At 41.8% G+C, this 27,738-nt stretch overlaps 1 protein-coding gene across 1 annotated transcript in view; it reads left to right on the forward strand.

Annotated features, from left to right (window-relative positions):
• Nucleotides 1-891: 891 nt before the first annotated feature.
• Nucleotides 892-27,738, forward strand: part of Rab3 (RAS oncogene family member Rab3) — a 139,998-nt gene continuing 113,151 nt past the window's right edge. Inside the window, exon 1 of the mRNA XM_080276426.1 lies at nt 892-947. The gene's annotated coding sequence lies outside the window, so the exon portion shown is untranslated. The remainder of the gene's footprint in view (nt 948-27,738) is intronic.

Below are 27,738 nucleotides of genomic sequence, written 5' to 3' on the forward strand. Positions count from 1 at the left end.
ACAAGAAATACATGCTGAATCAAAATCTTCTGGTGGCGGCAAGAACACAAAACGTTACCATAATGGAAGAATTGATTCTCACCATTAGTCGAACCTTTTTGACACCCACCATATTCTTTCCCTTTCATACTGTAGTCTTGCATTTAAAGTCTCATTCTTTCCTTTGTTAGCTCCCTCCTCATTCTGTTGAACCTAATTATCATATTATCGTATATGTTTCTTTTCTGTTTGGTATGTCATGTACAGTATATCTTGTTCGTCTACCAGTTAAAGCATGCTCTCCCGTTATCATTTTATTACGTGCAAATTTGTTGCTTTATTCTTTTTCCTGTGAGGCATCAACTTTTTATTGTGCCATGTTCGAGTCTTGCAGTTCTTCCTCTCTCCGAAAGTTGACTATTCCTCTTTAGCACTTCCTTCTCGCCTTCGATCTCCCACGCACCCTTCAAAACGCCTACATCCGTGACCAAAGATAACCACGTCCACCCTCGCTGCCGCCGCCTCCAGATCTGAATGAATCAATAGACACGAGCCAGAGTCACCCCTTCCGCCAGGACCCCCCGAGTCTGGAAAATAAGTCACGTCAAAGTAGTCTCCTCCTAGTATTCTTTCTATTACTCGACAATATTCACATTTTTTATATGATTCAGGCATAGAATTTTATGCAGAGTGCTAAGTATTATGAGGTTTTAGCGAGAACGAATACAAATACGCTGGTGATATTTTTACCGGGGGGTAGATCGATATTAGCGCGGCCATATTGGTGACGTCACGGGGAGCCTTAGTGGTTGTGTTGTTGCCAGTGCCTGTAAGAGGACGCGGGCCAGGCCAGACCTTGCATTATTGTGGAATTTAACCTGTCCTCTCGTACCCCGCTGGCCCTGAGAACACTAAGAACCTAGAAAAGACAACTAGGAGAACGGGAAGGAAAGGAAACAGCCACAAGGGTGAGTACTGGAGGGTGAGTGAGGCAGAGAGCAAGCGTGTGTGAGTGAATGTGTGTGAGGGCGGACACACTAGAAGCCTCCCCTCCTCCTCCTTCACCTCCTCATACTTGATGGCAATTAACCCCATCGATAACTAAGCCCAATAAAATCGTCTGACTGTCGTTAAAATCAGGGAAAAAAGGACGACCCCCTACTGAAGTGGTTGCAGAGGTATGTAACCCCCTGACAATGAGAGGACTAACCCTGGCCTGAAGATAGTCATCTGGCGGTAGCAGGAATGAAAATGATACATCATAAAGATTTAAATTGAAAATGAATGCCCTTTGGGAGATTGATTAAAGTTAGGTGGCATTGTGAGAATAGGCGATGCAGCTCCACGATGACGTCTTAATCTCAGATCTTGCTACAGCCAGACAATTTTATTCAGGAAGGACCTCACGTCATGAAAGAATTGAGCCGCCCAATCCAGGTGAACTTTAAAATGAAATCGTCTGGTGGTAGCATGAACATAGTGTTGAAGGCGTTAATGGAGATCATGTTTACCCTTAAAGGCCAAGAGGTGCTTTATACCGCCTGATAAAATCATCAGAGGGAAGTGAGAATACATTAAAGCGACCACCGTCCCGAACGATTGAAGTGGAAGAGAAATAATGCTGGCTTAGAGAGACGGCTTTGTGTTGTTCTACAGTAAGTAACTTTTGGCGACATCGTAACATCTCTTACCTGGCGATTTATTCTACTCATTGCACCTCAGTATCCCTTTGTGTGCTACTGAAACAAACCATATCTATATTAGTACGATATAAATGGCATACGAATGTTAAGATGTAGTAGGCAAACTAAATCGCAAAGGGAGACATGCTACGTAATCCTCAGTGCAACCTACTGTAGATTACGACCGAAAGCCGAAGAAATTAACTCCGGTTTTAACCCTTTCGCATACAACTTGATTTTTTTCCAACCGTCATACGATTTTTTGGAACTGGAAAGGGAAATAGCCTGAGTGTGTGTGTGTGTGTGTGTGTGTGTGTGTGTGTGTGTGTTCAACCATCGCCCTACGATTTTTTGGAGCTGGAAAGGGAAATAGCCTGAGTGTTTACATACTCGACTGGACCCAACTCACTGATTCACTCAACATTACTAGATGATTTTATGCAGCTGAGAGTGAGTTATAGGAGTCTGGATGTAAACAGATGAATTAATGCTGCTGAAAGTGAGTCACTGGAGCCAGAGTGCTGACATACTGGTACTTGACTGAACATTATTCACACGCTCCCTCACTCAGCCTCACGACCTGCTTCTCCGTCAAGTTCATACAGCACGAAGTTCAGGCACCAAACATTTCACATCATTCTATTAACCTCACACACACATCGTTATTTATTTTCCATCCATATATCCGTCATCCAGTACTGTATTGCCTCATGAGGGTGGAGGTCCGGGCCATGGCTGCCAGTCCAGAAATTTAAGGCGATGACCAGTCACCAATCCCCGACGGTACTTTTTGACCAGTTGACCCGGACTATTATATGAAATTGAACCCGTGGTGCACATCCAGTTGAAACCCCTCAACACACTGGGCCACCAGGCGTCTGTCAATTGATTGTATGGTTACCACCCAACGCAGTATATAGTTTCATACAAAACAGAAAGCAGTTCTTCATACCACTCATTGCAGTCGACTAAAAAACCGTAACAACATCCAGTGGATGGGGGCATCCCCATCTATCAGGGATTTTTCCCATTTAAAGTTCAGACGTCCCATACATTTCATACTCCACCGATTTGCACCAGTAGACCACGAATTCACAGACTCCACCGATTTTTCACCAGATTGCGAATTCCACACTTACTTCATTGATTTTCACCAGTAGATTGCGAATTCCACACATACTTCACTGATTTTCACCAGTAGATTGCGAATTCCACACATACTTTACTGATTTTCACCAGTAGATTGCGAATTCCACACCACTGATTTTCACCGGTAGATTGTGAATTCCACACATACTTCACTGATTTTCACCAGTAGATTGCGAATTCCATACATACTTCACTGATTTTCACCAGTAGATTGCGAATTCCACACATACTTCACTGATTTTCACCAGTAGATTGCAAATTCCACACACACTTCGCTGATTTTCAGTAGATTGCGAATTCCACACATACTTCTCAGATTTTCGCCAGTAGATAACGAATTCCACACATTCGAGTACTCCACCAATGTACACTCGCTCCTTCGATTATAAGCAGTAGACCGATAATTTCAAACAGATGCAACACCATGTACCGGTATTTCAGCCACTCGCCCGGGAATAGCCACACCAGGAATTCAGATACTTATGACACACACACACACGGCTGATTCCACTGCCTGAGCGAAGCATTTCAGGTAATCAGGCTTAATTGCTTTAAACTGAGCACTGAGCATTGCGCACACAGTGGGTTGAAAGGTACGACCAATAGCTTTTTAACCATTCATTGCGAGGGCGTATTTATCTCCCCGTATTATGTTAATTTAATTATTTGTTCTTGCTATTCGTTGACAGTTTCATTCAGCTTAGATTAGAATTTTCGAACTGAAGGTGTTAGATAAAACTATCGTTCTTTTCAACACGAGCTTGATTTACTAAGACAATTATAATGACTTGGAGGTAGCAAGAATACCGTATACTAAAACAAGACGTCATAGTGAAGAGATCACTTACTGATGGGGTCAGTGTAGAGGTCCAGCACCTCCGGATTCATACCCATTCTTAGCCTTCGTCATTATTTTTCCTGGTAATATGCTGCAGCCGGATGTGGCCAATAAGGCCTTACATGCTGGGGGTGGTGAAGGTTTATTGCTTACATGATGCCACTCAGTGGGGCGATTGGTCATTTGCCCGGAATAGCCTATCTGGAACAGCCCCGGGCCATTTCGCTCCTAATGGGGCATTAAACGATTTGATGATAGACTGAAAGAAAAACAGGTAAACAGACGAAGTCATTGGCTGCTTTTCCCAGACTGTCAGGAAAGAAATTATTTTAGTGAATGTAACCTTTCCAACACATGAGCCGCTCTATAAAGGCAGAATACTGAGAGAGAGAGAGAGAGAGAGAGAGAAAGGAATGTTACCCCGTCGACTAAGGGCGCGTCCACACGTGTGCTCAAACATATGTTGGCAACATGTTCGGGAACATGTTTGCAGCAGTATTTGAACGGATGTACTGTATGCAAATATGTTTCAGTGCAGCTTCGAACACTGGCAGCAGAGATGATGGGATAAGTGTGTCTATACGAGGCAGCTGAGACTTCATCATGACGTTGCCAACATGATCTGGACGCTCCTGTTCCCAGCATGTTTGCAGCGTGTTCGTTATGTGTTGCTTACATGTTGCCAACACTTGTTTGAGCACACGTATGGATGCGCATCAAGGTTTATAGCACAGTATATCCATCCACTCATCCATCATCCAATCCTACGTTGCCCCATGAGGAGCGTAGGAGCCCGGGGCTAGGCAAGTAGGTCCTGAAATTTAAGATGAGAATGACCAGCCTCATTCATCCGTGAGTGGCATTACGTGAGCAATAAACCCCAACCATCCCTTGGATATAAACCTTCACCCGCTCAGTCCGATTGGAGCACGGTAATTATATACCCATTGAACCACCAGGCGCCAAAATTTGGTTATATGATTACCACCCAGGATGGTAAATGGTTTCCTGGTGTACAGGAAACCAGTTGGCTTGTCACTCAGTGTAGAGTCACCCACAGGCAGAAGGAAGAGGAAAGAATGAAGGAAAGAATAACAGGAGTGTAAAGTCACCCGTAGACAGAAGGAAGAGGAAAGATAGAAGACGATGGAAGGAAAGGAGAGGAAAGGGAAGACACCCAAGAGCAGTACTGCATCGAGTGAGTGGATGGTGTGTCCCCACCTATCACAGCAAAGTATATAGATGGGAAATATACGGTAGCGGTAATTGTACGTACAGCTTCGGACAATAATAACGCACCATTTTTTGTTCCAACATTTACGAAACTTACCCAGTATTCTGAAAAATGTGTTGAGCTGAAAAGATCGCATTACCACATGTCGAAAGCCATAGTTCATCGTTTCCTTTTTTTTTTTTTTTTTTTTTCCTATAATAAAGTGAACTGATACTGATGTTCGTATGTTCGCACCTGCTCATATTATTATTATTATTATCATCATCATCCATCCATCCATCATCCAATCCTACATTGCCTCATGAGGAGCGTAGGAGCCCAGGGCTAGGCATGTTAGTCTAGACATTACGTGAGCAATAACCCCAACCACCCCTTGGATGTAAACCTTCACCGGCTCAATCCGATTGGAGCGCCGCAATTACCCGCTAAACCACCAGATGCCATAATTTGGTTATATGGTTACCACCCAGTGTAGTAAATGGTTTCCCTGTGTACAGGAAACCATTTGGCTTGTCACTTAGTGTGGTCAGCCATAGGCAGAAGAAGAGGAAAGAATGAAGGAAAGAAAGACAAAAGAGGGAGTGTAAAGTTACCCGCATTCAGAAGGATGAGGATAGAACGAAGTAAAAAAAGAAGAGGAAGGAAGGAAAGGAAAGGGCAGACACCCGAGAGCAGCACTACATCGAGTGAGTGGATGGTGAGCGCCCCCACGTACCACTAATTATAATAATAATAATTATTATTATTATTATAATTATAATTATTATTAATATTATTAATGTATTTAGTATATGGTCATCCTCCATGGGAATAATAGTGAAACTCCTTTTATTACATGATAGATCCGCCCTTATAAATAAAGTAGAATTTAAACCATCGAGTCCTTTTTTTTTTTTTTTTTTTTTTGCCATCTTACGCTTTTCTTCAGCTTAGGATATGCTTCTTGAACTAGAGGGGTTACCGGAGATATACCAGGCCTTCAGAAACCTCATTCAGTACGAGAGACCTTTCCCAACTTGAGTTAAATCGTCAGGGAGCAACAAGAGTGAACCAAAAAGAACGTCACCCAAATAAAAGGGCTACTTTGACGTCTTTCAGTTTATTACAAAATCTGGCGTTACCTAAGATAAAATACTAGAGTTGTCGCCACCGTGAGAGGGTTTAAGGAGGTATTATTAGTGTTTAGACCGCTGTGACTCACTCTTATGCTAAATATAATCGTCTTACCCTGGCTGGAATATAACCTTGACAGTGTTAAGTCATCCTGTTATTACGCAGTCGGGGGGAAGGGATTGATTTATTGATTTCCCTGCGCCGTAAACATTGCCCCACAAAACTCTTCTCTGTTATGACGCAGTTTATTTTATTCTTAATACTTTTCATACGATTTTCTTTGGACTGGGAGAGGTTTTTCGAGATGAAGGAGTAAGATTTAGCTCGCATCAATACCTGAAATATGAGAGGTCTTTTGTGAGTTAAGTAAATTCGTTTGGAGACCGATATTTGGCAAAATTAATTACACCGCAATAGAGAGAAGCTAACCCCTTCAGTACGAGTGATGTTTCGTAATATGAACGAAATATTATGGAGATGACATGAATATTTTTTGGAAGGTATCGTACTGAAGAGACCGATGGAGTTTTTTTTTTTCGCTACGGGAGATCAGCCCTAAACCGAATAAACTTGTATGGCAGCAACAATAAAACAAGGCGTCATCACTGTGATGGATGTAGGCTTTTAATGAAGTAGGTTTTAACCCCCTCACTGCGACGTCGAATTTTGTATTTTATTCTTGCTGCTACCGGCCATTGTTATTCAGATGAGCAAAGTTGTCTGGTAGTGAAGGAATTAGATCAAAATCCATTACCGGTAAGTAATTCTTTGTTCAGAGAAGCCCTTCATAAGCTGAATGAAATCGAATGTTGGATGCAGTAATAAAGCAAAACACCTTCCCTGTAAAGATTAATCCTTACAGGCCATACAGACCCATGTAAGCCAAGTAATATGGTGTGGCTGTAAGAATAGCACATAAAATTTCAGTTTGCGTCAGAGAGGTTGTCAAAACTGCTTTAAACTCTTAAACGATTAGGCGCCAATCCTGCGTGAAATAAATCGTTTGATGGTTGCACGAATAAAGTAAGGAGTACTCACGGATTGAACTTTCGCGCCATACAGTCGGTTTAAGGTTGTATCTTTGACCCTGTCTTGTGCCCTTGACCTTTGACTGATTGCTTTCAAAATTGAATTACTTCATTCTTACCTGACCCTGAACCCATCCACCAAATTTGGTCCAAATTCTTGGCTGACCTAATATTCCTCCACCACTATTGACCCAGATCGAACCAAAACCATGAGTGAACGGCCGAACTTTTTACCATGCTGTATGACCTTCACTTTTGACCGATTGTGCTCAAGACTGAATAACTTCACCCTTTCCTGTACCTCAGCCCTTCCACCAGTTTGGTCAAAATCGGATCGAAGCTCTGTCAGTCAACACAGTCCTTGACCTACTGTATGAGTTCGACTTACTATTTCATTTTCCTGCCAAAAATTCATCATGTTTCTCGGACGGTCTTTATTTATTATGCCAAATTTAGTGCAGTTCCTTCTTATAATTTTCCATAGTTCTGCTAAAAGATAGAGTGATAAGCCGACAAGCAAACCGAAGCAGTCACATAGTCCCTTCTCGCTCTCGTCAGCGAGTGTTTAGATAATAATTTCCTCCTGCGTCACAGGGTCAGGTAATACAATACAGGTCGTACGCAGACAAGTGTAGGGAGTAGTTTTCATGCCGTGTACCGTAGCGTCAATAAACGTGTAAACCATCCATACACTGTACCTTTAACAGTAACTATATCGTGACCGAAGGAAAACAAAACATTGTCACCAAATACGGTTTAACACGCAACCGTCGCTTTACACCCAGGTCCCTAATTTTTCAACTCTAGTTAACGAAGTGTTATTTTAACCCTTTCAGCCCGATTATGCATTCTTTTCACATCATACGATTTTATGCAATTGAAGAGAGCCCTCGGGGTAAAGGAGTTAAGTTTGTTTAAACGACTCTTTATATATATATATATATATATATATATATATATATATATATATATATATATATATATATATTGTGTGTGTGTGTGTGTGTGTGTGTGTGGTTATTTATATTTATATACTGAGGAGTTACAAATAATTTATGGTAACGGGTTAAGGTGTGGGTGTTAGTGAAAATTACTGGTTGATTGAAAAAATGTATATTTTTACCTCTTAACAATAAGATTCTGTTAAGCTGAATACCAGTGTGACGGTGGCAAGTCAGAAAAAAATGCACCATCGTACAGGAGTTACTTAAAGCTACGGTAGGCGTCTAACCCCTCCCCCTCAAGGGGTCTTCAATAAATGCAAGTGTCTGACGGCACCAGGAGATTTCCCCCAGTTTGAAAAAAAAAAGATATACCTCAGCTAAAGATCTGGATATGTGAAGTAGATAATAATAGGTTAATAATATATATAAAGTAAATGTGCAGTTTCTCCCCGTGCACTCAGAGGAAACATAGAAACTGCATGTTCAATCCTTGGATATGTATGCCGATTATGTTGATATCCATGAAGTCACCCTCTATTTCTGATCGTTTATATTTTGGGACGGGGGCTGAACCCTCCAAGAATCATTAGGGGGCTCATGCTTCCTAAGCAGCGCATTAAGAATGATTTACAGTATGTACTAAGATGCACATACGCCTCCCATTTTTTTTTTTTTTCAGGGTGGCTGACCCTTCTAAGGATCGTGATTGGAAAACTGCATATTTTTTAAATGCAAGAAAGAAGGAATCCAAGGCCAGGAGCCAGCAAAATTGTTCCCTCTAAGAAAAAACAAGAACAATGTAACAGTGAGCCAAATTCAAGATCCTTATATTTCGAGATGCTTGGACACACTGCGTTTGAAAGCCTGGAGAGCATAGGTACCGGTAGTAGAAACACAGACAGAGGGAGACAGCTCGAGAGTTGACCTGTTGCATACATGAAGGAGTGGGAGTAACTGTTAACTCTTGCGTTAGAGAGTTGGACAGAAAAAGGGTGAGAGTTTGTTGCTAGATTGGTGCTACGTGCCCGTCGTAGTGGTGGAGGGATGCAAGCCAACAGTTCAGAGGAGCAGTGATCATCGAAGTAGCAATAGAAAAGAGATACAGATGCAACAGTGCGGCGAAGAATCAGAGCTTGAAGGGAGCCAGTAAGAGGAGGAGAGTTAATGAGACCAAAAGCCTTTGACTCCACCTTGAGGAGAGTTGTACCTTACACAGGGGCGAGTAAAACCCGTGTATAAAGTCAACAACTGTGCAGAGGTAAAGAAGGCACCGAGTTGACTTAGCACACCTAATTTCATGAAAGCAGATTGTACGAGAGGTAATGTGATCGTTCCAAGATAAATCCCGAGAGAATGAAACTCCAAGTATGTTTAAAGAATACACAGGATTGAGTTGGATATTGTTAAAAATTTGAGGATACTCCTGCGGGAGATTTTTTCGGATTGAAAGATGTAAGAGCTGAGTTTTTGATGCATTAAAAAGAACAAGATTACTTTTACCCCATTCAGAGATATGAGCAAAGTAACGTTTGGTGTGCCATAGCCCTCATCCCTTGTTCGTTGAAGTACCGTAACTGCTGAGGTAAACACTGTGGGAAACAAATGGAAAGGTGAAGGGTGGAGTCATCAGCGTATGAATAGATAGGGTTAGATGTACAACTTGCAGTAGAGGATCATTGATGAAGAGAAGGAAGAGAGTTGGTGATAGGACAGCTCTAGGAGAAGAACGGTGGCCGTCTACGACAGCAGCTATAGAACGACCAGAAAGGAAGCTAGAGATGCAGGCACAGATAGGATAGAAACCATAATAGGGCAGTTTGGAACTTAAATATTTATGCCAGACTCAATCGAAAGCCTTTGAGATGTCAGGATATAGTGGAAGATCTTCAGAGTAACCAGATGAACTCACCTGGGAAGTTATAGTTCAAAAGATTCTCCTGTTTCTAATCATTTTTATTTTCGGGAGGGGGCTGACTCCGCCAAGAATCATAGAGGGGGGGGAGGAGTCACTCCCCAAGTATCGCATTACGGATGAGAGCCCATTGTACAACATGTACTAAGACATCAAAGCCATATCTTCCCTCATGTCACTACTAATGAGAATTTTTTATTTGATGAGGGGGGCTGATCCACCCCACCCCTTAAAAATCTTGGTTGAAAATTTTTTTATGATTCAAGACCTTTAGATCACCCAGACGAACTCACCTGGGAAGTTTCATTCAAAACCATGAAACAGCCCTGGAGTTGTTGAAGCGCGCACGCACGCACTGACGCACGCACACACACACACACACACACACACACACACACACACACACACACACACACACACACACACACACACACACACACACACACACACACACACACACACACACACACACACACACACACACGGAGTTGTTGAAGCGCGCACGCACGCACGCTCGCACGCACACACACACACACACACACACACACACACACACACACACACACACACACACACACACACACACACACACACACACACACACACACACAGGCTGAATCTCACGCAGCGGTATTGGGTGAGTTACCGAAAATAATACCATCCTGCTTCACAGAATTGATCATCATCATCATCATCATCATCATCATCATCCGGACCTCCTTTACCATCCTAGGGCAGGGTGGTTTCAGACAGCCCAAGTTTGCTCAGTCTAATGGGCCACGCTTCCATTGACTCATCATTCAAGCCCCCGGAACCTGGCTCTGTCTGATAGTAATAATAATACTAATAATTAAGAAGAAGAAGAAGAAAGCACTCAGAGTGCATCCCTGTGCCAAAGCCATTGCCATTAAAAAGGATCTTGATCCGGGTCCGTGGAGATATTAAAAATTTTATTGAAACTGAATACTTTGAGAGATATTGTGCGAGATACATAGGATCCGGATCCGGCCCAAAATTTAATCAATTCTTTTTTTATTTTTTTTGGCCCATGGCCCACCCTTCCACTAAATTTCATTGAAATTCATTGAGAACTTTTGGAGATGATGTGTGGACAAACAAACAGACAAACAGACAGGAGGTGAATAAATAACCTCTTCCAACTTCGTTGGTGGAGATAAATATAAACTGTTTTACCATTATTATTATTTTGTATTATGATTATTATTTGTTGTTTTATTGTTTTGTAAGTTAGCAGGTAAGGGTCAGGGAAATGCTTTGACAGGCGAGGGTAAAGGTGAAAAAGGCAGACAGTACAAATTGACGTGGGACGACTGGCCAGCCGCCTACATGCTGGCCACATTGCAACGTTGATGCGACGACTTTTTTTTTTTCCTGTGGTCTGTGTAGTCAGTATTTTCTGTTCCAATACTGTAACTCCTGTTTGTCCAGGAAAAAAAATAATCCCTTTTGTTTAGATAGACTGTTCACCTGTTTTGCATAATACATTCCTCCTGGAGTTATAACATTACTGTATAAACCAGACGTATTTTTTCCCTAGGGTCTTCTTATTCAGTATTTTCTGTTCGGTACCGGTACCGTAACTTATGTAACTGTACTTGGCGCTGTAATCAAAGGCGTATCCAGGATTGCAAAAAGGGGTTTTCATTATAGCACGATTATTCTGATTTGACGAGATGCTAACCCTCTTCACCTCACTAGACGGCCAAGTGTAGTCAGACTTGTAGTCGCTCGAGGTTGGATTTGACGAGTAACCAAGGAGACGCATTCCCTTCTCATACCTAAAGCTCATTGAAATTCATGAAATCACAACTTTGTGTTCAAGTTTTGGAGTGGCCCAGTTTCGTCAACTGAAAGCAAACCGATTGTGGGGAAACTTCCTGCGTCCGGAATATTGAGAGGACGGGGAGGGAGTAATGGTAGCTGCCAGTAATATTCTGCTGGGAGTCACGATGTGTGTGTGTGTGTGTGTGTGTGTGTGTGTGTGTGTGTGTGTGTGTGTGTGTGCAGTGATGTCAGTATTGCCAGGAATAACAGTAGCCTAATGTATGTTATATCCGTTGAGGAGGGAATGGGGCAGGGTTGGGAAAAAAAAAAAAAAAAAAAAAAAAAGTTTTTTCCACAGAAAACCCCCCCAGAAAAACAAGCAAAGGAGGGTTTTTTTCAAAGTGTGCCATAAAACAAATAAAATAATAATGTTTATACCCAATTATGGACAGGCCAATTAAATTATAATTTTACACATTGAGAATTTTACACAGTGAGTTGGAATGAGGGGGATAGTCATGTTTTGACTTGTTTGTCTGTTACCCCTGGGCTGCCTGCTATGTTGTAAAACTTGTTTCATCATGAGAGCACACCTTATGAGTTGACAGAGAGATCAGTGCACACTACACAGTAGTAGGAGAAGGACTCATTTCCTTTGCTGCTACAACACAGTAGTAGGGGAAGGACTCATTTCCTCTGCTGCTGCAACACAGTAGTAGTAGTAGGACCCTACTACTACTACTCATTTCCATTGCTGCTACGACACAGTGGTAGTAGAACTCATATCCTTTGCTGCAACAACACAGTAGTAGTAGGACTCATTTCCTTTGCTGCTACAAGTTTCTTTGGTAATTTTATACTGACATTTCCCATTCTTTTTACAAGTGAAAAATCACTTTCACAAGTGCATGTGCACATCAGCCTTGGCGTAACAAATCTAAGTCTATCAAATAGCCCTAAAATCAGAAGGTAGCAGTGTATATAATAAAGTTCTTTATATGCTTGAGATTTGGTAATAATATGAGACAGCCTAACCAGGCATAGGCCTAAGTACTGATTATATAACAGATTTACCCAAATCTTTACTAAGCGAAAAAACTATATGTTTCATAATTAAGTTTACTGGTAATCCTAAGAGATTACAAAATTAGCTAATGCTGGATATAAAGTTTACGTTCACTGGATAATTGCCTGAGGATATTTACCTTTAATTCTACCTACAGTATTAAGATTTGTTTTTGCCAACCTTCAGCACAGTTATACATGTTTACATTTATTTATGGCAATAATATTGTAATTAAAGTATTAATAGCTGCTCATATTACCCTGAATTTATGTGATTAAATGTGTTATTTGAAAAAAAAAAAAAAAAAACAGTAAAGTGGGTAAACTATTATTTTTTTTCAAGTGAGTTATATTGAAAAACCCAGGTGGACAAAACCGTGTACCCACTTTGGTGCCAACCCTGGAATGAGGTTGAGGGAAAAAAGTGGATGCGATTCATTATGCATTTAAATTTTACATGTTTTTTTGCTGTTTAATATCATTCTAACATTAGTATATATATATATATATATCAATTAATCCTACATTGCCCCATGAGGAGCGTAGGAGCCCGGGGCTAGGCAGTTGGTCCCGACATTTAAGATGAGAGTGACCAGCCTCATCCCTGAGTGGCATTACATGAGCAGTCAACCCCAACCACTCCTTGGATATAAACCTTCACCGGCTTAATCCGATTGGAGCACAATAATTACTCACTAAACCACCAGGCGCCAAAATTTGGTTAAATGGTTACCACCCAGCGTAGTAAATGGTTTCCTGGTGCACAGGAAACCATTTGGCTTGTCACTCAGAGTAGAGTCACCCACAGGCTGAAGGAAGTGGAAAGAATGAAGGAAAGAAAGACAGAAGAGGGAGTGTAAAGTCACCCGTAGGCAGAAGGACAAGGAAAGAATGAAGGAAAGAAAGACAGAAGAGAATGGAAGGAAAGAAGGATGGAGAGCAAAGGGCAGACACCCGAGAGCAGCACTACATCAAGTGAGTGGATGGTGAGCGCCCCCACCTACCACATATATATATATATATATGTGTGTGTGTGTGTGTGTGTGTGTATTCAGTTGTTATGCTCCAGCTGGTACATGAACTAATTGGTACTGAGCTTATTCCCTTGAATCTGAGAAAATAATTCTTAGTACTTTATATTTTTGCTGAATCCAGTCTACTTTACTTGTGTTGGGAGAGGCTTACGTACTGAAGGGCTTTATGAGAACTAACCTATACCTCATTCCCTGGTTAGAAAAGTGGCTCCTAAACTGAATAAAAGCAGCGGAGTGGATAAATATTAATAATAATAAAAAAAAAAAAAGTACTGTACTCGGAACGGGTTAACATTAGCAAACACATATATTGATGTCAACATTTGATAATTGATGTGATTTTATTAGCAGTGCTTTGTGTACCGTAGTGTTAGTTCTGCTGTTTGTGTGTTTAGCATACAAATTGTACCGTACCGTATTCTTTGATGATGATCATTATTATTATTATTAATATTAATACTGCTACTACTACTAATAATAATAATCATCATCAAAACCGTCGCTCATATAGGCTAGGTTATGCAGAGAGAGAGAGAATGCACAGATAGATACAAAGAACAGGTAGGCTAGTCTGAACCATTAGCCCAATTCCAAAGTGATATATGACCGCAAAATGGTTCAGCGTCTGGTTGGTGCTGGCAAGATTAAAACCGTGTGGAAAATTTAGTCTGTGGCAGCTTTGGTGAGAGAGAGAGAGAGAGAGAGAGAGAGAGAGAGAGAGAGAGAGAGAGAGAGAGTGTGTGTATGCAAATCAATGGAAATCAGATACTTCCGTCGGAGAGAATAATTCAGAGAGAGTAAGAAACTTGTGTTAATGTGATTCCGTGAATATTGTCTTAGGAGAGAGAGAGAGAGAGAGAGAGAGAGAGAGAGCGTAGAAGTAGCCAGGAACAACAATAGCCTTAACCCCGTCGCATTCAGGTCTTTATTTTTAACGTATCCAGCTACCTCCAGACAATTTTCTTAACTTTATAGATTCTTTTTTTTTTTCTCCTAGAGTCTACTTATCCATACAGTTGGAGTAAAACAGTCTGAAGGGATCAAGTATTTGTAACGATAATAATGCTTCAGTTACATTCTGTTTCTCCCTTCTACCCCAGGGACGTTATATAAACTTCAGTCTGACAAGTGGTAGGCAGTTTGAGGACGTTTAAGGATGTAGTCTCGTTGTACAGGACTTCATGGTTACTGCGGCTGACGTACTGTACCTGATTCAGAAGTTTCTGCAAATGAGAAAGACGACGACGAGAAGGGTGCAGAAAGCCTTCCATTTGTCTGGCCGTTCCTTTGAAAACAGATTTGGGTTACGGCAGGGAATTGATTGTATGTTAGGGCTGGACGTCGTACGCATTGCAGAGTGCCGGTGTGTACCAGTAGTGTGACGGGGGGGGGGGGAATGTTACTGAGGGGGGAGGGGAGTGTGACGGAGGGGGGGTATTGTGGCTGAAGGGGGAGGGGAGTGTGACTGACGGGGGAAGGGAGTGTGACTGAGGGGGGGAGGGGAGTGTGATTAAGGGGGGAAGGGAGTGTGACTGAGGGGGGAGGGGAGTGCTACTGAGAGGGGAGGGGATTGTGACTGAGGGGGGAAGGGAGTGTGATAGGGGGGGAGGGGAATGTTACTGAGGGGGGGAGGGGAGTGTGACTGGAAGGGGCAGGGGAGACGTGACAGAGGAGTAGTATTGTCTTTATGCATTTCCATGCTTAAAGGCCGCCTTCGAAAGGTAACAGAATTATGAATTACTTCGAAATTTAAGTTATTTCGAAATCTGAATTACTTCGAAAGGTAACAGAGATTTGCCGTGAGCGAGTCAGAACGAGGAATTTTCGCTTATGTTTATCTTGCTGGGACACCCTTTGAGAAACGAGACAATTGTTTTTGCTGTGTTATTGTAAGAAACAAACCAACAAACGTACAGAAATCAGATAATTATAATATAGATTGTACTATACCATTATACTAAATTTTAGGAGTATAAGAAATGAGGAAGGAGAGAGTGATAATACGAGAAACATGTCCCTCCTCTCATGCGGCGTGCTGGTAATTTCAGCGCCGGACCAAGGACGAATCCATCCCCTCCATTAAAAGCAAATAATAAATTTGAAACAAAAAGCCATAAAATGAGTCATAACTCGGGAACCGATGGCCCGACTGTCCTGGAAATTGTTCTATTCTTTAAGTTAGAGCATTTTAACGGTGCCTTGTTCTGACAAAAACTTGCGCTACGTGCGCCGTTTTTGCGGTGTTACAGTAACAAACCAACAAACGTAATTCAAATTCTGTTACCATTCGACTGAAAATAGGAATTGACATCGAGCGGAGGCCACCGAAGGCAGCCTTCAAGAGAGTTTTGCAAAATGACCAATTTCGCTAAATGACAATATATATATATATATATATATATATATATATATATATATATATATATATATATATATAACAGAGATTTGCCGTGAGCGTATATATATATATATATATATATATATATATATATATATATATATATATATATATATATATATATATATATACTGTATATACTGTATATGAGCAGCTTTGTTTGTTTGTCCGTCTTTCAGTCACGCCCAAACCAAGGGCTCTGACCCCCAGACCTACATATATTCTGAATCAGGGTGACCCAAGAATGGTTTTGGGGAGGGGGGGTCATAATTCAGATCTGGGTCATTTGAAGTCACCGGTAGTGTTCGCCTTTTTTTTTTTTTTGGCCTGGGCAACGCCGGGTATCGCTGCAGCCCAATTTTTGGCATGGAGACTCACATGACCCCAAGTTCGAACATAGGGTATGTGAAGTTGATCTCCGAGGTCATTTGAGGTCACCGGTAATAGTAAACAGGTGTGCACAAATACTGTGCGTTAGTCTGCGAAAGCTGAGATAGAAAGTTCCTGGACCTCTTATAATCCCTCTTGAAAAGCATAAGAGGTACATGGTCTTTCTGGAGTTGAAAGATTAGAGTGTTCGCCTTTCTGACCCGGCAACGCCGGGTGCCCCTGCTAGTATGTATATACGAGTATTATATATATATATATATATATATATATATATATATATATATATATATTGTATGCGTGTGTGTGTGTAAGAATGCAGTAATACTATATATATATATATATATATATATATATATATTTTACCAGTATGCCTGTCTGTCTCTTCCACTCTGTGTCTCCCTCCCACATTCATTTCTGCTTGCAACGTACTCTTTCTGTCTCTCACTCTCTCCGCCTCTGTCGTTCCCTTTCTCACTTTTCACTCTCCCTTTGCTTCCCACATCCCATCTCTCCCTCCTCTCCTCCCACACCCGTTGGCTTTCTCTTTACCTTTCCTTCATCCATCCTTCCTCATGCATTCTTTTTCCTCCAAAATTCTTTTCGCTCTGTATACGGTATATATATTCTGTCCCTCTTTCCCCTCCACATTCTCGCCCTCCCTCTCCCACTCTCTCTCCTTCCTGTCTCCTTCTTACATTCCCCCTCTGCTTCTCACATCCGTCTCTCTCCTTTACTCTCCCACTCTCTCCCTCTCCCACAAACTATTTTCCTCCATTTCTCCCTCTCCCTCCTTCCCACAACCTGCCCTCCCTCACACACGTTCCCTGGCTATCAGTTAGCCTCTCTCTCTCTCTCTCTCTCTCTCTCTCTCTCTCGGTCATTAATGATCACGTAAACAGCCCGCCATAAAGTTAATGTCTCACCGTCAAGGTTTATTTGTCTGTTTTCACTTTATGATTAATTGATATGTGACTGTGTGTGTGTGTGTGTGTGTGTGTGTGTGTGTGTGTGTGTGTGTGTGTGTGTGTGTGTGGACCGGATAAACGTCCTGACATACCTAACCAAGCATGTCTTGACTCCTTGAGCTGACTGGCTTTACTTTTTATTTATTTATTTATTTACTGTGTATTCTGGCTGCCTTCAGATATTTTATTTTAGTTTGTCGAAACCTGCTGCTGCTCAGGGGTTAGCAGCCTCCTTCATTAAACCCCCAAACTATGAAAGACCCCCCAAAACGAAATGAAGTCTGTGCTGGTAGCAAAAATGAAACTTAGAATCATGTCCTTGGCCTGAAAATTGAAAATGTCAAGGATACTGGTAGGTCACTAAAGTTTGTGTATATCGGTTAACTCCTTTAATTCCATGACGTACTTGTTTATTTACTTACCGTGAGATTGGGTTGTTTGACTCACTTTTAGCTATTTTTTTGTTATTCTAAGGTTTGTAATGCAACATGTCGGGCACTTAAAAAGCTTTAATGTATGGGTAATGAAACACAACGATCCAACTTTGTTTTTGAAAATGGGTTTTAATAAAGGAAAACACAGAAAAGACGTACCGGTATTTGAAAAATAAACATAATGTTTATCAGCATGTGATGTGGGGCAATTGGACTCAGTGGGCATTCCTTCAGTGGAACATTCGAAGTTTTCATTCGAATCACTCCGATCTTCGATGCCATCTTGCTCAGTAGTGTCCTTTGGTTGTGTGTCTTCAGGAGACCCGCCTCTCCGCTCCCCCTGCTTCAATTCAAATCGAACCAGCCAGAACAAGTTTAGATATATATTTACGTCGATTGGTCCTCCTTCGGTCCATGACTGCTGCAAGCGATCAGCCTTATATATAACATACGGACCAAGGTGCTTCCCACTGACAGTGATGGAGAACACGAAGGATGTTTAACTCTTGGTCATATGATACGCCCCGCATGTTTTATATCACGCCGGAATAACTGGAGGATTCCCATAGGATCATCCGTGGTGTTGGTTTTGTCATAGTTAATGATATTTGAAGGAGGTACTCCCCCAAGACTCTTTTCTAGCTGTATAAAGTAGGCCACTACGACCTCTTCTGAGACAGCAGCCCGCTTCCTCGAAATATGTATTTTGGCATATCCTGGAGGACAGCAGGTCATTATGTCTCTTCAGGATGCCATGTAGCCAGTCTGTACCTGGGATATTATCCTTGAAATCCGTGATGTAGTGTCTACAGCTGTCTAGATAGTACTTGCTGAAGTTGCATCTTATAAATTGCCTCAAAGTGCCGAGTCAAATTGTCCCAGGGACCCAGGGGGCCGAGTCAGATTGCCCTTAGTCAAAAATCATGATATTTTATAAACGAAACCAGCCAACTTACTTCGGTAGGTGGATAAATATTTATGACACTCAGCTTGTTATTATATATCCAGGGGACATCAGAGGAAAATACAATTAATCTTGTCTTTAATGTTGTGAATCACAGCTCAAAAAATCTGAAAATAACAGGAATTAAAACTTGATCACAGTTCACTTACCTTCAGCAAGTTATCCCTAAATTTCATTCACAATATAAATTAAAGATTGTAGAATATAGTACCATATGAAAAAGTCAAATATAGCGCTATTTACACTGTCTGGACCACCTGAGGCTCATTACCCCTTAATACGCCGAATTGCCCCAGGTGAGTCACATAGCCCTGACTTACCATACCTCCAGATAACATTGGTTAAGTTTGGGATCGGCCATTTGTATTGAACTGGTTACCAAATATCTCAACCTTTTCACAGTGATTCTCTCTCTCTCTCTCTCTCTCTCTCTCTCTCTCTCTCTCTCTTTGCGTGTGTATGTGCGCATGTATGTGTGTGTGTGTGTGTGTGTGTGTGTGTGTGTGTGTGTGTGTGTGTGCGCGCGCGTGTGTGCGTGCGTGCATGCGTTTGTGTTTTGTGTGTGTGTGTGTGTGTGTGTGTGTGTGTGTGTGTGGAATAAATGAAAAAAGTGTAAAAATTAAATTACAAAAATCGTCGTCGGACTGAAGGGTTAAGTTAGTTTGGTGCTGGTTTAGGAATCCATCTTGACTGATGCAGCATCCTGTCAGGGCTGGCACCAACAAAAGGACATCCATTTTTCCCGTACTTCTTAACGATATAACCTGATCAGATCCAACTCAGCCTAACCACCTCAACCTAACCGAGGAACCATTGTATGCTAGGATAATATTTTTCATGGCAAGTCTCTTTCATCCGTTCATCCAGTTTTAGCTCTTTATTGCCCCATCGGGAGCGTAGGGGCCCGAGGCTAGGTTTCCGAGTACAGACATTTAAGGCAGGAATGACCAGTTGCTGTGAGGAGCATTGCGTGGGCAGTAAATTTTATCCATTGCTTAGATTTGAACCTTTGTGGAGCATATCCGGTTGGAGAACCTTTACCCACTTGACCACCAGACGTCTGCTGGATAGTTATATGGCTTCTACTGGAGCCGCCGGGGATCGGTGGAGCTTGTGTCTGCCAGTCTTCTTGACTTGGGCTTAGTACCAGCCGGAGTCGGACATTCAAGAGGGTGCAGCAGCATGTCTTTTCACGTGCAGCCACATGTCCGCACCATGCAGTGGAGGTTCCCTCGACGACACATACAAAATTTCTCACTCACAAACACAACCACCATGACACATATTCACATGCACTCTCTCGGCCTGTACTCCAAAAGTCGACCACACCTGTACCCGTTCATGAGGCATTGAGAGTAGTCTTCGGCCCTGTGTGCCCATTAACACCAGTAAAACATGGCCTGAGCTGCTGATCCATGCCCGGCGTGTGCTAGTCGTTAGTTACTATACGTATATGGTTACCTCTTACCGTAGATAATGGTTTCCTAGGGTACTGAAAATCTTTCGGCTGATCACTTGTAGAATTACTTGAAGGTAGCGCCACATCCAGAAAGTGGATGGTGGGCGCCTCCAAGCCAGTTCCGTATGAATTTTAATTTATGCGAATTTCATAAATGCTTAGAAACCTGTAAGTAGGTCATTTTCTATAGATGTGTCTTTTTCTGACGCCAGTACTTATTGTTGTTGTGGTGGTGGTGGTAGTTACCTCCACCAACGAAGCTGGAGGAGGTTACGTATTCACCTGTTTGTCTGTCCACACCATCTCCAAAAGTTTTCAGTGAATTTCAGTGAAATCTCGTGGAAGGGTGGACCATGGGCCGAGGAAGAATTAATTAAATTTTTAGCCGGATCCGGATCATACCGCGCAATATCTCCAGAAGTTCTTCATGATTTTCAGTAAAATATTGTGGAAAGGTGGGCCATGGGCCAATAAAGAATTGATTAGATTTTTTTTTTTTTTTTTTGGGGGGGGGGGAATCGGGATCCAGATCCTATGTAACGCGCACAGTATCTCCAAAATTTCTCAGTGAATAAGTGGGCCAAAAATCAAAGAACAGTTGATTAAATTTTGGGGCGAATCCGGATCCTATGTATTCCTCACAATATCTCCACGGACCCCTATGCGGATCCGGATCCTTTTTAATGGCAATGACATTGGCGGAGGTATGCACTCTCCGGATGCTTTCTAGTTATTCATGTTATATTGCTGGTGCAGTTGTTGTGATAGTGGTGTGGTTCTTATCACTGCTGGTAGTTTTGTAGCTGTAATGATGGTGATGTGTTTTTGCTGCTGCTGTTGTTGTTGTTGTTCTTAGTCTCCACCTACTACGTAAGTGAAAACTATTGTTTTCGCTGGTATTATTATTATCATTGTCGCCTCAGAGTCTCGCAACGATTTCAGGGGAACCGGAGACTGCGCAGGGAATCTGAAGGGCCCAGGTTGTGTGTCCTGGCATGGGCCATTGCTGATAGAAAAAATCCAAATCTCCCCAATGGGTCAAGGTCATTGTAAGAAACAGTAACAGAGAAATTACCAATATGCCGGGAATCGAACCCGGGACTCTCAGGTGAGAGCCAGGCAGCATACCACTACAGGTTCTCTCTTCAAACAGTAACAGACACATGCGTTCTTCGACAGCCTTGTCAGATCCCTCGTGGATGTTACACAAGAAGTTACCTTAGGGTATTCAGATCTTGTTTATGTTACACATACCATCTAGCGAAGTTTTATTACTGTGGCTACAGAAAAAAAAAATATGTAACTTGTTATAATTATTCCGGCCCCAGAGTCTCCCGACGATTCAAGGAGGACCGGAGACTGCGCAAGGATTCTGAAGGGCCCAAGTTAGGTGTCCTGGCATGGACCCTGCTGATAGAAAAAAAAAAATCCATATCTCTCCAGTGGGGTCAAGGGCACTAAGAAACAGTAGCTGGAGACTAGTGACTGTACGCAGGAGTTACGGAGGTCCAGTTATTATTATTATTATTATTATTATTATTATTTCATAATCATCATCATCAGTCATCATCATCAATCAGTTTTATTGGTCAACGTAAGCAAAAAAATATAGGTTATTGCGTTGGTCGTGATCCAGTTTTGTGTCAGTGCTGGCGTGGGTCCCAGTAACACTCGTCTGAGAGAGACAGACAGACAGACAGACAGACAGACGGGAGGATGTATAATTAATGGCATCAAAACGGCAATCAAGTGAGGGAAGAAATGAGGACGTATTGTTTACTTTGCTGTCCATAACACAGACGATTTTATTCAGCCTATGAAACTCCTCTCGGACAGAAGGGTCTAAATATGGATTTTTTTTTTTTTAATAGGTTTTGACGTGTGCAAAGAAGCATTGACCAATCCTTATCCTTAATGAAAAGTTAATGATGGGTTTCCAGTCAGACAAAACAACACCTTATGGCTATTAACTCTTTAAACAACTCATCGATTATGTTATGGGAGGGGGCGGCCGTCATTCACTCACGTTATGAAGTGTTGCCTGCCGTCAAGTGAATGTACACCTACTGACAAGGCAGACGATTTCCTGTAACCCAGGAGACCATTCAGTACCTTGGGTGGTAACGCCAAGTGGTGTAATAAGTTAAGAAACTACAACCAGATGAAGCCAGTTAGGGTTTCCATCCGAGGGTTTATTGGGGTTTACTGCTCGCATACTTCCACTCAGGGATGGCCGAGGCTGGTCACCCTTGCCTTGTCGAAATTTAATAGATTATCCCCGGGTACCCACGCTCCTGATGGGGCAGAAAGAGACTGAATAGCATTAAAAAGGATTGGAACTTTTTTTTTTTTTTCAAAATAAATGATAATCAATTCCAGTTAACGCCAGATTATTATATTCATCTGGCAGCGAACATGACAGCCTGAGAGTGTTAATACTGCCACCGTAAACCCTCGCATGAATAGACACAACTTCACAATTCCAACTAAAGTAGATATATTAAAGCACAGGAGTCTGAAAGCATTAATGATGTGACCGTAATTGCCAAAACGACTAATTATGGCTGTTGACTGGCTAATTGAAAGTTCAGATTAAAATTTCGTGTGTAGGAAATTACAGACTTTGAAGATATTTAAAGGATATCATCATCAGCATTAGTTTTAGTATTAGTATCGGTATTAGTATTATCATCATCATCGTCATACCACCCAGAAAATGGTGTGAAAAATAAAGGAGAATATTAAAGAGCGCGTTATTATTCCCTTGTACGGTGTCCTGCAGTCTCTCTCTCCATATTAAAAAAGATGAACGACAAAAGACGCCCATAATTAAAGAAGATTATGCTACGGTAATTATTTTTTGAGTTATTAAGGCAAATTATGTCAGTATTAAAGAGATGTAGATATAACAATAAGGTAATACTGAACTCTATAATTAACCTCCGCAGTTCAAAAAGTTTCTCCTAAGCTGAATAAAATCGCGTGGAGATGGTGCGAATACAGAATAAAAGATGTCATGGGAGTGAAGGGGTTAAGGTATAAAACAAATACGTCAGAGAGAGGTGCAACGAAGTGGATAAGATGGATGCAAGGGAAGACATAGGAAGGAGTTGAAGTTCAGTATTTTTCTAAACCACCTCGCTATTTATGTCTTAATCTTGCTAATGATGGTAATTATTTTTAGAGAACCCACAAGTAATGAAGGGGTAATGAAGGCTGTTTTATAATCCCTCTACTCAGGTCTCTCCAGAGCCTATTGAAATCCTGTAGAGACTGAAAAAGAAAGAAAGTACTCCTGTAAACAGAAGAGTTACTGAAAAAACAACCGCTCTGATGGTGCTTTTTTTTTTCATTGTTACAGCTAGATATTATTCAGCTTAGGGGACATGTCCAGCGGTGAGAGGTTCGTTGAAGAATACATCTAAACTCGGCAATTGGAAAAGCGTTTCCCAAGGTGATAAAAATCGTTTGAAGGTAGGAAAAAAAAAAAAAAGTCATCAGGCAGAAGCAGTTACTAAAGAATTTATACCTTTCGCTGTGTCTTGTATTGTGCCCATAGCTTCCACCAATTAAAGTGGCGCTGGTAAGAGAATACGGTATATACTGAACTGCCTCCAACTCTGACCTTTACTGTCCTCTGTCCACCAAAAGAATTGATGCGCCGAGCTTCTCACTTCCTACCTTTACAGTCGTTCTCCTTGAAAGTAAAGAAGAAGATATCGGTTCCCTCCTCCTATACGATGGCGTCATTTTTACTTTATTTCTAACATCATCGAAGGATTTTCTTCAGTTTAGGAGAGACTTTTCGAACTGGAAGTGATTCATTTAAGCTGAATTAACCGTCTGACAGTATCTAGTGTCATCAAAAGTGCTTCGTGATAAATTTTAGCTAAAGAGTGCATGACTTTATGCACCGCAGAACACTTGTGAAAACCCACAGATTAAACGAAAAATACGATATAGTTCACGGGAAATAGAATACTCCGACTCTTCCCACAATGACCTTTGCAGTTTGCCCGTCATGAGAATATCTGCACTCACCCTCCCGCTGTGTACGTACGGTACCTCTCCAATCCATCTCAACACCTTCATTCCAACGAGGGACGGTAGTTATTGTTTTTTTGTTATCTTCACATAATATTATTTACATAGGAAATTTTTTTTTTTTTTTTTTATGGAGGGCTTCAAACATTATAACCTCCCCTCCTCAGCTGAATATACTGTAATCGGTTGATAGCGGCAACAGTACCCACAGTAAGACATCACTCGGACTAGAAGAGTTAAAAATTGGAAAAAGAAATCTTTCATTAACTCTTCAAAAAAATACCTACCCAGTTGTTTACCATACAACTCAACTTACTCGTACTGTATTTTCGACCCTTGCCTTCCTTATAATTCTCCTAGCAGCGAAAAATATAACGAGGAATGTGAACTCTCAAACGAGGTGTTTTAACTATACGTACCGTAGGGCCACCATAACGTCCGTATTTTCCCGGACATGCCGTCCCTTTAGGTTCATTTATCTCCATCGGGGAGGAATTTCTAAAAGTTTAATATTCTCCAGGATTTTGCCCGTTTTACTTTTCGCCATAATCATCCACGGACAACTGGTACGGTGCTAATGTATACGGTAATTAATCTTGAGGAAGACAGAAATGCTTGTCATTTCAGTTCTGGACTGTTATAACCCGTTGTGTGGTTCACTTGTCGTGAACTGGTACCGCAGCCACTTCCCTTGACTCCACTTACCGTAGTAAAATGTCAAGAATTAGACCAGTGATTGATGCCTCAGCACTTTCAGATACTGTACTTGACAAACACAGCATGCACTGCTCAGCACAAAACACATTAATACAGTCGAGATAAACACATCTTCCCCCTTCCTCCCCACTCCTTTGTAGAGCGTCATCTTTTCGGGGTGTTCAAAATTGGTATCTCAAACTATTGTATACCAGTACCCCTCCAGTCACCTACAACAGACTTCATTACATTCTGCTGTCTTCAGATTCTTACCGTTCCGTTGCATCCATCCCCCCCCCAAAAAAAAAAAATGTTAGCAAGTCGATTTACAGTAACTACTTACCCCTATGTTTATCCTGTTGAATCACGATGTATTTTTTATTTATTTATTTATTTAATTAATTTATTTATTTATATCTTCATACTTCCATACAGTTTTTCAGCGTAGGAAAGGTCGCTTACTGAAAAGATAACTGCAGTCTGTATCTAGCCCCTTCACTTACTGGTAATCTGCCCAAATTTTCATACAACTGTCTCGTAGCAATAAAAATATAGCAAAAAAGTCGTGCTGGTTTTAACTGTGTCATCATGTCTATCCATCGTCCCTACACCCTAACCAATTGTAGGCCCCGTATACACCTGAGCCCAGGTGACTCCATGAGAGCTCTCTTTAACGGTGTATTTTGCATGACTGTTACACGTTACTGTTCCTTTGTTTGTTCTTCATATCTTTTTAACGTGTGCGTGTGTATGCCTGTATGTTGTTTGTGTGTGCATATCAAGTTAACTGTTACAGATATTTTATGAACAGAGGACACCAGTAATCTGGTACGGTACGGTATATATATATATATATATATATATATATATATACTGTGTATGTGGAAGAGACGCTATGCCTCTGTATTTATTGGGTCACGTGGGAAGAAGACGGCTGAGATTAATACCTATCGACTAAACGATGGTCAGTAAGGCAGACAGGCTGTTTTGGCTGTCCCACTCTTCCCCCAGGAATACGACCTGCAGCTGTCCATTATGTATCCAGGTTCCCAGTTGTGCGTCCTGGCTAAAGAAGCAAGACATATACAGTCTGGTATGAAGCTTCGGTGACAGTATTCGTTGCACACCAACAAGTGGCGTTATCGAGCGCCATTTCTCTCTCCCTTACCGTGCTACCACACGGGTACAACGTGACCTCCCCATTGCTTCACACTGGCCAATTTCATATAGTTAGTACGTGCAGTGGCCAGAACAAAGGTGTGTTTAGGCATGTCGATACGATTATGGAAGAGCACCGTAATGAAACCAATAATAAAACAAATAACCTCATACACTGTGCTTCGAACGTGCATTATATATATATATATATATATATATATATATATATATATATATATATATATATATATATATAGATAGATAGATATAATATATATATCGGTATATGCTTTTGTGTTCCTCCTACTCTGTGTTTGTAGAGAATAGGCTTGCGTTGTTGATAAGGTGATGTCTCTACTTGTATGTATGGCACTGTACATGGCCCAGTTATAATGGGCCGTTGTATGAGGGAGAGAGGTGATATCTGAACGAGTGTGGAGAGAGAGAGAGAGAGAGAGAGAGGAGAGACTAAAATCACCACTTTCTATTACCTCTAAACTCAGAACTTCACATTCGACACATCATCTGCGGGTCATTGTCCCCACCGCCATGATGTCACCACAACTCAGGACGGCGCAGGTGAAGTCTGAGTGGAGCTGGGAAGTTGGCCAAGTCATTAGGGGGATTACTCGTCCACTGGAAGATCTCGCTTCTTTTACGCCCCCACCCATATACTCTACGCTGGTGGCTTGTTCTTGGTTCTCGTTCTCCTGGCTTGCTGGTTGTTGTTCTGGCTCAGCTCATGTGCTTTTATTTGTTCTGGCGTGTTCGTAGTCCCTTGTCTTATTCTTCTTTTCTGTGGATTGCTTTGATGTCCTTAGGCTCGTGTCTGGTCTACTGGCTTGGTGTCTGATCCCCTGGCTTGCTTGCTGGTCTGGCTTTGTTGCCTGGCTTGTGCTCTAATCCCAATGCCAGTGAAGGTAGGGTTCATGAGGGATGGTGGTGTGTTGGGGGAGTAGAGGGTCGTTACTGAGCAGACACAGACATGCCTGCAAGTCCCTGGGTCCACATCACCCCCTGTGCTGTGGGGTGCCGCGTCAGTTCATATCTGTACCATTTCCTCTTAACCCCTTTACTACAGTCGCGTGGTGGTAGGTGGGGGCACCCATCATTCGCACACTTGATGTAGTGCTGTCTATTTCTTCCCTCATGTCTGTCATTCTTTTCGTATAGGCCTATGTATCCCCCTCTCTTCCTATTTTCCCCTTCCTTCTTGTCATTATATATTACTCTTCTTTCCGATTCAGGTGACTCCACACTGAGTGACAAGCCAAGTGGTTTCCTGTAACTCAGGAAGCATTTCCAATGCTTAGGGGAAACCATATAACCAAATCACGAGGTGGCGTGGAGCCTACTATGGTGCCCCTGTTAACTGGGTGGAGACGCGAATGCAGCGTCCACCCAGAAGCCAAACCTCCGCACTAATCCCCACATGGGAACATTGATTCCCATTACGGGATGTCCCTG

The sequence above is a fragment of the Coenobita brevimanus genome, chromosome 65 (genome assembly GCF_032717465.1).
Source record: "Coenobita brevimanus isolate Jiangsu-jjx chromosome 65, ASM3271746v2, whole genome shotgun sequence".
In the NCBI taxonomy this organism is placed as follows: Eukaryota; Metazoa; Arthropoda; class Malacostraca; order Decapoda; family Coenobitidae; genus Coenobita; species Coenobita brevimanus.